Raw genomic sequence first — 12,987 nt, 5'->3', positions numbered from 1 at the left:
TGCACTCCAGCACCTCCACTCTCAGCTCACTTGGAGCTCCAGCAGCTCCCAGACCGATCCTGTTTTCCCTTCTCTCCCAGCTCATCTCGATCCCCACCACAGGAATTTCCCCTTTCCTCTTGCCCTCCCTCCCAGCTCTGTCCTTCATGGAAAGGATCAAACGTTTCTGCCGTTCCTCAGCACCACAACCTGCCTGCAGCAAGGCAATGTTATTTTTCAGACAGCGAGCACAACATTGAAGAAAAACCATTCCAGAATCCTCATTCTGCTGTGCCAGGTGCTCATCTCGATCCCCACCACAGGAATTTCCCCTTTCCTCTTGCCCTCCCTCCCAGCTCTGTCCTTCATGGAAAGGATCAAACGCTTCTGCCGTTCCTCAGCACCACAACCTGCCTGCAGCAAGGCAATGTTATTTTTCAGACAGCGAGCACAACATTGGAGAAAAACCATTCCAGAATCCTCGTTCTGCTGTGCCAGGCCTCTCTGAATGGGGAGAGCAGGATGGAACTGGCTCTGCCCACCCTGCTGGGTGACCCAGGCTGCTCCCCATGAGCACAACACAGCCTGGGGAACAGGGAGAGGACAGATCCTGCCCTCCTGGGCTGCAATTCCTGCTAAAAGTGAGCCAAAACCCAACCCCAAACAGCCTGATAGACTGCAGCCATCAGGTCAGGTGAGCACACAGCATCCCCCCCAAAATTACCTGATGAAAACCACCACCATTGCAGACACCACTGTTCAGCCACACGAAAGCAGCAGAAGGCTCAGCAGTGCACAGAACCAGGGCCTGGACATTAATTCGTCCCAAGCTCAGCCCTGTTTTGCTGGGCCTTTTCCTGTATTTTTCTGAAATGCTGGCAAAGCAACAGCTGCTGGTTCTGATCGAGACAAGGCCACACTCAAGCACTGCAAAATATTCTCCATTCTGTAAAGAACAAAGGGGCTTAAACAAATTATATTTCTAAACAGACCAGCACCTGGTTTGGGTAATAATTATCCTCTAAATAGAAATTATCCTCTAACATTTGTTGCTACTGTATAAAAGGAGCTCTGCTCTGATCAATAATTAGAAATCAATTACCGAGCTCTGCTTGCCAGTGATGATTGCTCTCGTGATTTGGGCAACTCTTACCAGTATTTGTAAAGGTGTTAATCCATCCTAATAATTCTTAAATCATGTATGAATACAGAAGTGCCCGTGGCATTATTCAATTCCTATTTAAATCCAAGAAAAGCTGCCTGTTTAAATTATACAGAAGTTAAATTTCTTCTCAAAAGCACTTTGAAGTGATTCTGTGCAAATACACATTTGCCACGAAACCACCTCTTTTGTTAAACAGGTAACCTGGCAATGCTACTCTGATCCAGGCTCTGGAACCAATTCTGCTTTTACTTTCTCCAGGATGTGATTTATAGTTTTTTGCTTTTCTTATTAATGAATCCAAGGCCTGGGCAGTGCTTTGATGGGCACTATTGGGATGTGTTCACACCTCAGCCCTGCTGACTCACCCTCCTGAGGCATAAATCCCATTTCTCTCACCTCCAGGACCTGCTTCACTCCTCATTTCCCATTAGAGACATTTTAGTGACCCAACAATCTTGAAGTATTGAGCACTGTACATTCAGTTGTCAAAAGTTTGGCAGTTTCCCCACTTTTTCCTTGGAAACCAGGCCTGAATTCAGATTCCTGGGAAAGCCCCAGCAGCTCCCACCACTGAGCCCTGGACAATGTCCTGTTCCCTCCTTTTCTGACACAGCTATGGGAATTCCTGTGCTCTATTAGAGAAAATCCAGGGCTTCCTCTCCCAACAGATTCATACATTTCAATTGTATTTTTTCCTTCTCTAAGAAGACAACCCTACCACACTGTAATTCTCAGACACTGTAGCTGGAGCTAAACTGGTCCTCAGACCCCAGTAAACAACAAAAAACAGGGCTTGGTTCACTTTTCAGCAACAGAGACGATTTCCTGAGTGGCTCTTTGGGCTCCAAGCACAACCTCAGGCTCCCACAAGGCCAGATTTAAATACAGACCCAATAAAGGTTCTTGCTGCACAATGATCCATCACAAAAGCCTGAACACCACAGCCACATCCAAACTGAGGAGCCCCAGGGGCACGGGAAGAGCCCCAGGATGCAGTTCCAGCTTCACTGAAACAGGCTCCCCAGGAGAATTGAAATTCACACTGAAAACACAGGGCTCAGCCTACCAACAGCATTAATTGGAGCAATAAAAAATCCTGCATTATTTCAACCTCTAGTTCAAGATTTCAAATAAAGGCCTCAGAAAGTGTTTCATGTCTGTTTAAAGATCTGGCTCTGTTCAAAGTTGCTTTTCTAGCTGAACAAAATAAGGGGGGATTTATTTCTATTTATTTCCCTTGCCAGCTTCAGCACCCACAGAGCTCCATGGACGTGGAGAAAATGGGAAGCAAAAGCTGCCAAGGGAGCAGCTGGGGCAGGAGGGGCAGTGCAGGTCAGAGACTGCAGCCCAGGGTAATGAAACCCCTCTGTGCTTTTGGAGACCACGTTCTGCTTTCCCTGGAGCATCCCTGTCTCCAGAATGGAAAACTGAGATTTCCCCTTCCCCAAGCCTTGCAGCAGGGCCCTCTGCAAGGCCCTGTGGGCCTGGCAGAGCATTAATTCCTTTATTCCTCTTTGGAGCAAACAACCAAGGGTTGAAAATCATCTCACTGAATTCTCAGAGCCATTGCTAATTCGAGGGGTTTGGTGCTTTTCCTTGCTCCAGATACTGAAATGGAAATGTCTCCCAGGCTCTTCCCTCTCTAAATTACTCCTCAGCCACCTTTGCTTATCTCTATTGTTTCTGAGAAAAACCTGTTCCTTTACAGACATCTGCACTGGTGATAAAGTGTGATTGAAAAGCTTGGCCTGTCAGATAGGGAGCTGTTATCACAGCTTGATTTGGAGCTGTGGAATTACACTGGATAATAGCAGCTCCAAACAACACTCCTCTCAAATGAATTTATGAATGGCCTTTGCCAGATCTGAGGATAAACTGGTGGTAATGGGAAAGAGGCTGTGAGCTGATGGATCAGCCCATCATCCATGAGCCCTGGATATGCTTATGCTGCACTGGGAATTTCATGGAGCAGGAGAAGTCCCTCTACACTAATTAAATGTCATAGATAAACTTCTTCAATTTTTAAATAATTTATCCTTCTTTCCATTCAGCTCAAAGCCCCAGGGAGCAGAAGGGATGGGACAGGAAGCACATTGCTATTGGGAATTGCCTGTGGCAGGGCAGAAACCCCTCCAGATGCCTCTGAGCAGGAGCTGCAGGCCTGCTGCTGCCAGGGACTGTGCCAGCAGCGTGGCCAGGAGCCTGCTCACACCTCTGGCCTTGGGGAAATCCAGGGAAATGCACAAATGCACAGTGCCCTGTGCCCTCAGCAGGCACTGGACAACCCCAGTGCCCCCCCTGAGCTGCTCAGGGCAGAGCTGGAGACAGGCAAGGACCTCCGAAGCTGAAGGAGTTCACAAATCCAGAACCTCCAAAGAGGGAAAAATGCCCCCCAACCCCTTTTGCCATCAACCCTTGCCACTGCAGTTGTGCCAGCTGCCCCAGCAGTGCCCTGCCAGGGTGCTGTGAGGACAGCTCTGGTGCCACACACACATTAGGGAATTTCTGCCTTAATAAGATGCTCAGATACAACATTAATAGGATCTGACATCCCATGGAGAAAAACAGCAAAGCTCCAGAATTTTAAAGAGGGAGCCTTGAGCAAACTCGGGAGTGCCGTGAAAGCTTGACTGCCTGCATCCTCAGGACTCTGAATTGGGATGGTCTGGGACAAACCCGTCCCCATGCAGGAGATGGAAGGTCTGCCAGGAGGTCACCCAGCCCATCTCTGTGCTCCAACAGCAAATAAACCAGCTCAGGATGTGACAGAGAGCTTCCACAGCCTCTCTGCCCAACCACAAATGAACTCACAGCACTGGAAATCATGAACTCACAGTGTCTGTGAAGTCTTCCTTTGGCCCTAAATAAAACTGATCACCACAAAAATGTTTTAGGATTATTTAACGACAGGAGAGCGTTCACATTCCCAGACAAGAGAATGAGTTCACACAAGTGGCCACAGCTGGCTGAACAAAATAACCTCCAGTTGGTGGGGAATTAATAATCTGATTACCCAGGTGAACCAGCTTCTCTGAGGTGGAGCACAAACAGCCTCCTGGTTTGGATCTGCAGAGCAGGGCACTGAGGTGCACACCAAACAACTCGCAGCTTGGGAATGACATCCACATCAGCCCCCCCAGAGCAGGGTTCCCTGGATCACTGGGGCTCAGGAGGGATAACTGAGTGCTGCCCTGTCCTTGCAGGGCTGCCTGGCATGGCCATCCCAGCCCAGAGCCAGCCTGGCACTGCCGGGGCCCAGCCAAGCTCCTGGTGGCTGCAGCTGCACCTCCTCCTGCGGGCCTCACCGCTCAGCACACCAGAAATAAAAACACCTCTCAGCCCTGGTCTGCGACTGAGAAAACCACAGAATGCCAGGATGGTTTGGGTTGGAGGGACCTTGGAGCCCACCCAGGGCCACCCCTGCCATGGCAGGGACACCTTCACTGTCCCAGGTGCTCCAGCCCTGTCCAGCCTGGCCTGGGACACCTCCAGGGATCCAGGGGCAGCCCCAGTAGGTTCCAGAAAGATTCCAGTCCCTGCTGGAGATGAGGGTGGGATCCCCCTGCTCCAGAGGCTCCCGAGTGAGGGTTTGGAGCCACACTGAGCACAGGGACTGGAGCCAAAGGATCAGGGTGGGTCACAAAAGAAGATAAAGCCAACAGCATCCCTTCTCCTACTGTCCCATAGAGAGCCACTAAAATACTGGGAAAACACCCCCAGAAATGTGCCCATGAAACTCTTGTGGGGTCACTGCAGCCCCCAGACAGCACCAGGGCAGCGAGGAGAGGCAAAGAGCAGCCAGGCTGCAGTGGTGCTGCCCAGAGCCTGGAAATACCTTAGAAAACCTTCACTGCAGTGAAAGTTCCCCAACACCCTAAAGAGCTCCTGCAGGAGCAGCCACAGCCATCAGTGAGGTGTTTAACAGCCGCCCCAGGAGCTGGATTTATGTAACAAACCTCAGGCTGACAGCAGCAAGGGCTTTCCTGCTCTTTCCTTCTCCCAGTCCCTATGTAAAAATCTTCCTCTCAGAGAACAGACACTTCCATGTACAGTAAGGTCATTAAAAAAATCTAAAAAGTAAAAAAAAGGAGTAAGTTCTTTAAAGTGCCTCCATCTCTGCCTTACGTAAGTCTCCTACAAACACTCTGCACCTCTGAGCAGCTCCTCCAGCCACGTCCCAGGGCCTGGCTCCAGGGGCAGCTCCACACGGATGGAGGGGCTGAGGGACCAAGGCCTGACATGTTTTATGAGTTAATTTGCTGTTATTTAGGGCCCTGCACAGCAGCATTAAATCTTCACATCCTTTTTACTGCTTTAAGTAATGCTTTGACTTCTTGGTAGCCACACAAGCTGGTGTTAATCCTTCTCTATTTATTGGTCCAGGCCCCTGGGGAGCTGCAGAGTCTTTGCTAGAGGATGAGCAATCCAATCCAAGTTATGGAGCTCCACTTTTTCAAGGCACTTTTCCCAATCAAACACAGATGAGAGAACTGGAAATAAGGGGGGAAAATTCCAAACCCCCCAATCCATTAAGTGCTCCTCCTTTGGAATGGCTGCTTTGTTACAGAACCCGATGAACATTTTCTACCTGAGCCACCCAGCTGAGGGACAGGACAGGGCTCCCCTATATTTTCCCTGATTCTGCTTTTCTTTATCATTTCCTCCTAACATGTCTGTAGTTCCCTACAGAATCTATACATTAAGAGGTACCTGGATCAGTGCATGATGAGCAGAGAGGAGGAAAGACCCCACAGCAGGTGTGAGGTTGTGTGATCCAAAGGTTGGAGCTGCACGGGTGAGTTGGCCATTGAGGGGTAGGTGATACAAACCAAGGTGACCCTGGGTGAGTCACAGAGAATCTCCCCAGGTGTGATCTTGCTAAATCCATAAACCCTACAAAGCTCCTCTGGCCTTTGATTCTGCTGTCTGAAGTTCCAGGTTGGAAATGTTTCCTTACCCAGGGAATGTTGGATAAATGGATTACTCCATCAAGTGTCATCCTGTGGTTAGTGCTCAGGAGACGTTTCTGCCATCTCTTAATAAAAACCCAGGATGACGTTCAAATCTTTTTCATTTTCAGCCCAGACTTCAGAGTTTAACTAAAAAGCTCGCCCTGAAGCCCCACAGCTCACAGGCCACAAGAATCTCAGGCAGGCTGGCCTTGGCTCCACTGGACATCCTCCACAGGAGCCTTTTTGTTTTCTTTTTCTAATTTATTAGCAGGAGTTCTTACGCTCGACTAAACTTAATGGAACAATTCCATTGTTCTGCTGCTGGCCATGAAAGTGGATTATTGTTGTTCCGTGGCACCAGTCTCACACAGGGGAAAATGCACCTTGAAGGAATTCTGCTTTTATCCAAGGATCCAAAGGCTCCTGCACCCAGACAGCACATCCAGCACAGAGCCCGAGTTTTATACTGAAATTACTGTTAAACACTGGGGAAAGGTCTCCTACTGCACAGGGACAGCAATGGAACAGGGTGACGGAACAGGCTCCCTTTTTATCCCTCGCTCTTTGATTTGAGATGCAAATTCTGTCCAACACAATTCTCCTTTTTTTGACTGAGTGAACATGATTTTTGTAAGGACAATAAAGACCTGGAGACCAGAGCTCAGCCTGTGCTACCAAGAGTGCTAAGCTAAATAAACATTTAAATTAATAAATACACAACATTAATTTATCAGAATTCAGGAGAAGTTAAAGTTCAGGCTTTAAGTTGGACTCCCAGGCAGCACCTAGCAATAAAACCAGCTACACCAAACGCCAGGGAGGTTGGAAGGCTGGAAAAGCTGGAAAAGCCCTCTGAGCTCACAGAGTCCAACCATCCCCAGCCCTGCCACGGCCACCCCTGCCCCTGTCCCCACGTGCCACACACAGACAGGGACTGCACATCACCCTGGGCAGCTGGGCCAGGGCTTGCCAACGTTTTCCATGAAGAAATGTTTGCTATTGACCAACCCACACTTCCCTGGCAGTGTTTGAGCTGTTCCCTCTGGGGACTCAGAGCAGAGCCCAGCTCCCAGCACTGAGGAGCCAGGGCACAGCCAGCGCCCCCAGAGCAGCCCCTGGGCACCTCCCAGCCCCAAAATCAGGGGTTCCAGGGGCTGCAGGGACGATCCAGGCCATGGGAGCCATGGTGGTGTTTGAGACAGGACAAGGAGGTGCAAACAAAGCAGGCTGAAGCGTTGCTTGGCTGATAAAAATGTGTCAGGATGTGCTGCTCAGCAGAGGAGGCTGCTCAGGGAGGTTATTAACTCAGCCTGCTCTAATTCCTGTCACAAGGGGCCAGCACAGAAATAGACACTTGGAGACTGCAGAGGTATCCCAGAGGTTCCCAGGAACAGCTTTAAAGGCTTTAACCTTTCACCAGTGGATGCTGCTTCTGATTCAGAGCACTCAGTCCCCGGGGAAAACAAAACCACCCCTTTTTTTTAAGCTTTACCCAGAGAATATTAAAGCGAATATTTTTTAAATCCACATTAATTACAGGCCAAAAATAACCATATAAAAATATCTCATAAAGAAGGTGAAACTGTTCTGAGGTAGAGCACATGTGATGAACCAGTGCTTCTAATTAGTTCTAAATTAAAATCTGCAGTAAACTGCCATGAATTATTTAAATTTATCTGGAAAGATAGCCAATTTTTAGGGGGAAAAAAGTTCTTTTACTCTGCATTTACTGTGCTCTCTTTTCCCAGCAACAAAGCTGCCTGATCAAAGGATTTCTCCCTGCCTTGCCTATTCCACAATGCCACGGCATTTCTCACATGAGAGCACTGAGCACAGAGCAGCACACCCTGCTGAGCTCCAGGAGACTCTGCTGAATAATTCACTTTGGGAAGAGAGCTCAGATTCCAGCCTGGAATGAAATGAGAGCCATGACGTGATGCTACGTGGGCAAACTCAGGCCTGGCACTGAATTTATTCAGTTCTGGGGATGAGCAAAGCCCAGGGCAGAGAGCCATGGAATGGGTTGGGTTGGAAGGACCTTAAATCTCATCCCATCCCACCCCTGCCATGGCAGGGACCCCTTCCACTGCCCCAGGGTGCTCAGAGCTCCATCCAAGCTAAAATTCCATCAGAGCACAGGAGGGAAAGGTGTTCAGTGAACTCCCAAAAAATCCTGCAAACACAAAGGCTTAAAGAAGCCACCTGAGCTTGGATGTCACCTCCAACAACCACGGGGGACAGTGACCATGACAATCCCTGTGCTGATGCCCCAGGGCCACCCCCACAGCCCAGGGTGGCAAAGCAGCCTGGATGGGCTCTGCAGGTCACAGGAGAAACAATAAACCCCTCCTAGGGGACACAAAGTGCCAGCTGGAGACAGGATTCCCTTCCACAACCTCAATCACTGGAAATTCCCTCAAGGGCTCTGTGCCCAGCAGAGAGGGAGTGGAATTTTGTGTGAGACAGGCAGGTGAGGACAATGCTTCCTAAAACCCCAAGTAATGCCCTGCACAGCTAAATCTGCTCAATCTCCTCAGCATCGTGAGCTGTCCTTTCACAGGCTGGTGCGCAGTTCTGGTGAACACCGTCTCGACTTCTTGAGGAGGAAATTGAATTAGAATCTTCATTCCAAAAGTGCTAAAAAATGGGTTGGTTTGGGCCGTATGAAAGCTATGGGTAAGAGCCAGGTGAGTGTGATCTCAACCAGCTCCTGGGAATTCTGAACTACACCTGCAGCTTGGTCCTGGGGCCAAACTGTGCAGGAAAATCTATTCTATGGGCACTGTGGATGGACACTCCTGAATTCCATCTTCTGATCCTCTCCTGAGTGATCCACTCATGGAGAAACAGCCAAAGTTCACACAAAAAATTGAATTAAAAATCAATACTCTTTTACTCAATGGGGTGTGACCCCTTTTCTCCCCCTGCCTATTTTTGCACCTCCTTTTCTTTCAGTTGGCCTGACCCCAGTGTTTAAACCCCTCATTTCCAGTCCCACAGCATGGCAGAGGGAAAAGCACAGGAATGTTTCCTGCAGATGAACCATGTACAAGGGAAACATACACACAACACACACAGAACCTGTTCTAAAAATAGCTATTGAAGAAAAATTGCAGGTTATTTACCTGCCCATCACAGCACCCACCAGCAGGCAATTAAGCCATTAGGGCAGAAAATCACAGATAATTTCCCCAAATTCCAGCACAGCTCCATGAAAGGTTTTGGAGCATCTGCCCTGAGAGCTCCAGGAGAGCCCTGGTTCTGTGCCAGGGGAGCAGAACTGTGCCAGGCCCTCCACTGCAATCAGGGCTGAACATTATCTCCATCCCAGAGGAGGTAATTGCACATGAAAACAGGATATGAGCTGGAAATAGGGATCTGAGCTGGAAACAGGCACAGCACAGCCAGGCAGGCTCAGCCCGGGCTGGGCACTGACATTTTCCCAGGAAATTGCCAGTTCATCCCTCCCTCACCTTTCCAGTTCAGCTCCCAGGCTGTGCCACCCAGAAGGAAACGTTCTTCCCTTCCCAGCTTTAAACACCAGAACTCCTAAAAGTTATTTATGGAATCCTAAGGGTCACCCATCAGTCAAATATTCAAATATTCCTCATTACAGGGGGTTCTGACCTTTGCTGTCAATTTGCAATTTCTGTACTTAAATAAATCCAAACATTTCCTAATCACTCTTTCCAACAGGAATTTCATGATTAGTTGGATAATTCCTTTAAAATATGCAATTATTCTTTCCTAATATACTCATTACTCTCTCAACACAGTATTCTTGAAATATTACAATTTCCCATTGAGAACATATTTCTGTATTCATTTCCATAAGACAGTTTTAAAAACTAGATTAATATACTTTCTACTTCCTATATTAAAAAAATCCTTTTTGATTAAATCTGAGTTAATAATTTGCAATTAATATCTCATTTGATGGGTTTAGGTTTTTTCTTCCCTCTCCTTGAAATTATCCTTACATGGTAGAAATCTTTCATCGCTTCATTCAAATTCCATCTGCAAGCCTTGAAATCTGAATTGTGACTAGTTCATAATATCTATTAGCTCATAATAATCACCTAAGTAGATATCTTCTAAAATCATTTCAAACAGCAGAGGAATGGAAAAGCCTGGTAGTCAAAACAGTTGAGAAATTTAAAAATTATCAATAAAAGCTACTGAGCAATTAGCAACTCTTAGAATTAACCCATTTTGCTAATCTAAAAATAAAAGTGTCCCTGAGTTCACTTAAGAAGACAGCTTGGAAGCTTCTTTCCCTGTATCCCAGTTTTGCAGTGCAGAGGACGCAGCAGAAGGGAAACCAGTGCAAAGCTGGAGCTGTGAGCTGGGCACTCACCCAAGCAGAAAGCACCACTCTATTCTTGGATGGTTTTGCCTCTGTGATGGCAAACCAGGAGTGAAATCCAATTATTCCCCCAAACCTTCGGTTTCCCAGCGTGCAATGAGCCCTCCCAAACTGGGATTCACAGATCTCACTCCTGAAGGATTTCCACGAAGCAGAACTTTATTAAACCAGTGCTTCCGGGGAATCACGGAATCTTTGGGCTGGGAATCAGTTTAAGATGGAATCCATTCATTAATGCAACACTGCCAAGGCCATGCACCCAGCCTGCAGACCCCCCCAGGAATGGGCACTTTGTACTGAACAGCTCCCAAAAGCAACAACTCCCAAAAGCACTGTAATTGCTGCTCAGAAATGCTTTGTTTCAATCCACTCCCCTCAGGATCACAGCTCCCAGCACCATCCCTGTCCCTGGAGCAGGGGGGATCCCTGAGCTCCAGCATCCCACAGGGAAACCCAGCAGAGCTGCCTCCAGCAGGTCAGGGCTCAGCGCCCTGCCCAGAAGAGAATCTGTGAAGTTCCTGCAAAGCCTCAAACTGCCAGACCCTGCACAAACACCAGCCCAGGGTGCACACACCAGCCCAGGGCGCACACACCAGCCCAGCCCCACTCCAGAGCCCTCTAGGGCATTCCCAAACACATCCCCCTAAGACACCCTCAGCAGGCTGTGAGAGGAGCCACAGCCAGCTCGTTTCTGGGCAATAAAAATCAATATTCATTTAGGAATTTCTGAGACAAGAAATGCTGGAAATGCTGTCATGGAATTTATGGATAAATATCCAGGCTTTAGCTCGTGACTCCCAGCTCCTGCTGGACAGGGTTTTCAGCAGCCTCAATGTTACTGCAGTAACATCAGCGTTACAATGGTGATGCTGTAAATTACTGCCACTGTTTTCCACACATCAAAACTACATCTCTATTGCTGGAAAATTCATAGCTCTGCCTGTTTGGAAATTCCTGTGTTAGCTCTAGAATAAAACCTCTGCCCCGAGTAAAGGACAATGTCACTTTTGGGTGCTGGGAGTTTGCTGGGCTGGAAATGTAACTGGGTACAAAAGGAAACCCAGAGGATGCTGAAGCCTGGAGCAGGGGACAGAGTTTGTGATCAGCCTGCACATGTCTGCCATTGGCCTGGCTCAATTACTTTGGGGTTTCCAGTGTAATTTGGGTATTTGGAGCTCCAGATCTACAAAACCACGGCCATGCCTGGGCTCTGCAGCTCCTCTGACAGACACATTCAGCCAGCTCATGGCTCTGACTTTGTGGTGGTGTTCACAGGGGTCCCAGGACCAGGGAAGAGATGAGAATCTTGACTCCATGTTTCAGAAGGCTGATTTATTATTTTATCATATATATTATATTAAAAGAAAATTCTATGCTAAAACTACACTAAAAGAATAGAAGAAAGGATTTCATCAGAAGGCTTGCAAGGAATAGAAAGGAATGGAATGATAATAAAATCTTGTGACTGGCCAGAGAGTCCGAGCCAGCTGGACTGTGATTGGCCATCAATTAAAAACAACCACATGAGCCCAATCACAGATGCACCTGTTGCATCCCACAGCAGCAGATAATCATTGTTTACATTTGGTTTCTGAGGCCTCTCAGCTTCTCAGGAGAAAAAATCCTAACGAAAGGATTTTTCATAAAACGTGTCTGTGACATGACTTCTCTCCTGAGGATGCCAAGCACATCATCCTCTGTGCCTCTGCTCCCTCTGACTGCCCCAGGAAACCACACAGAGCACTGGCAGCTGCAGAGGTGGGACAGGAAACGCAACAAGGCAGGAAAACTCCACGGTCCAGGCTCCACAAACACCACAAACACTCCCGGCTGCACCCCCGGTGCCCCTCTCAGAGCAGAGTGAAAATACCTGAATTTTGGGTAACCCCCCTCGCTGCCCTCTCACCCAGCCAGCTCTGAGGGGGGAGAGAGGCAGGACCCACTGCTCAGGGACAGGGAATAACCCACCCCTGCGTTACTGAGGGACGAGCGGGGGCTGCAGGGCTGTCCCACATCACCCTGCAGGGCCACACGCTCCTCACAGGGTGCTTCATCCCTGAGAAGTGGAAAATGGCATTTTCTGAAGGCTACACAGTCTGCCAGGGCTCTGACCACGGAACACAAGAGGCGCTGAGATTTGCAGTGATGCTTTCTGGTCATCCAAAGGGATCATTTTAGTCAAGTATCACATAACTCATGGGGAATTTACAGGGATCACCACTGGGAAAACATTTCTCCAATGTCTCCTTTTCTTAAAATACAAGATGTCTGATCCAAAATTGGGGGGGGGAAATTATGTCCTTTGCCACCTTCAGTTTTTTATGGCCAAGCTTTGATTTAGGAAAATCCCTTTACAAGTAACAGCTCTGTTTTTCAAAGCAGGGCACTTGGAAGCAACAACGTTCTGCAATACAGAGAATATATCAAGGAATTTTCATAATGCGCAATAAATTGATTTGGATTTTTCAAAGTGGTCAGATTTACACCCTTCTGATGACACAATGCCTGGAGAAAATCTATATTCT

The sequence above is a fragment of the Geospiza fortis genome, unplaced genomic scaffold (genome assembly GCF_000277835.1).
Source record: "Geospiza fortis unplaced genomic scaffold, GeoFor_1.0 scaffold128, whole genome shotgun sequence".
Lineage (NCBI taxonomy): Eukaryota > Metazoa > Chordata > Aves > Passeriformes > Thraupidae > Geospiza > Geospiza fortis.
Note: the sequence above shows the minus strand (reverse complement) of the source record.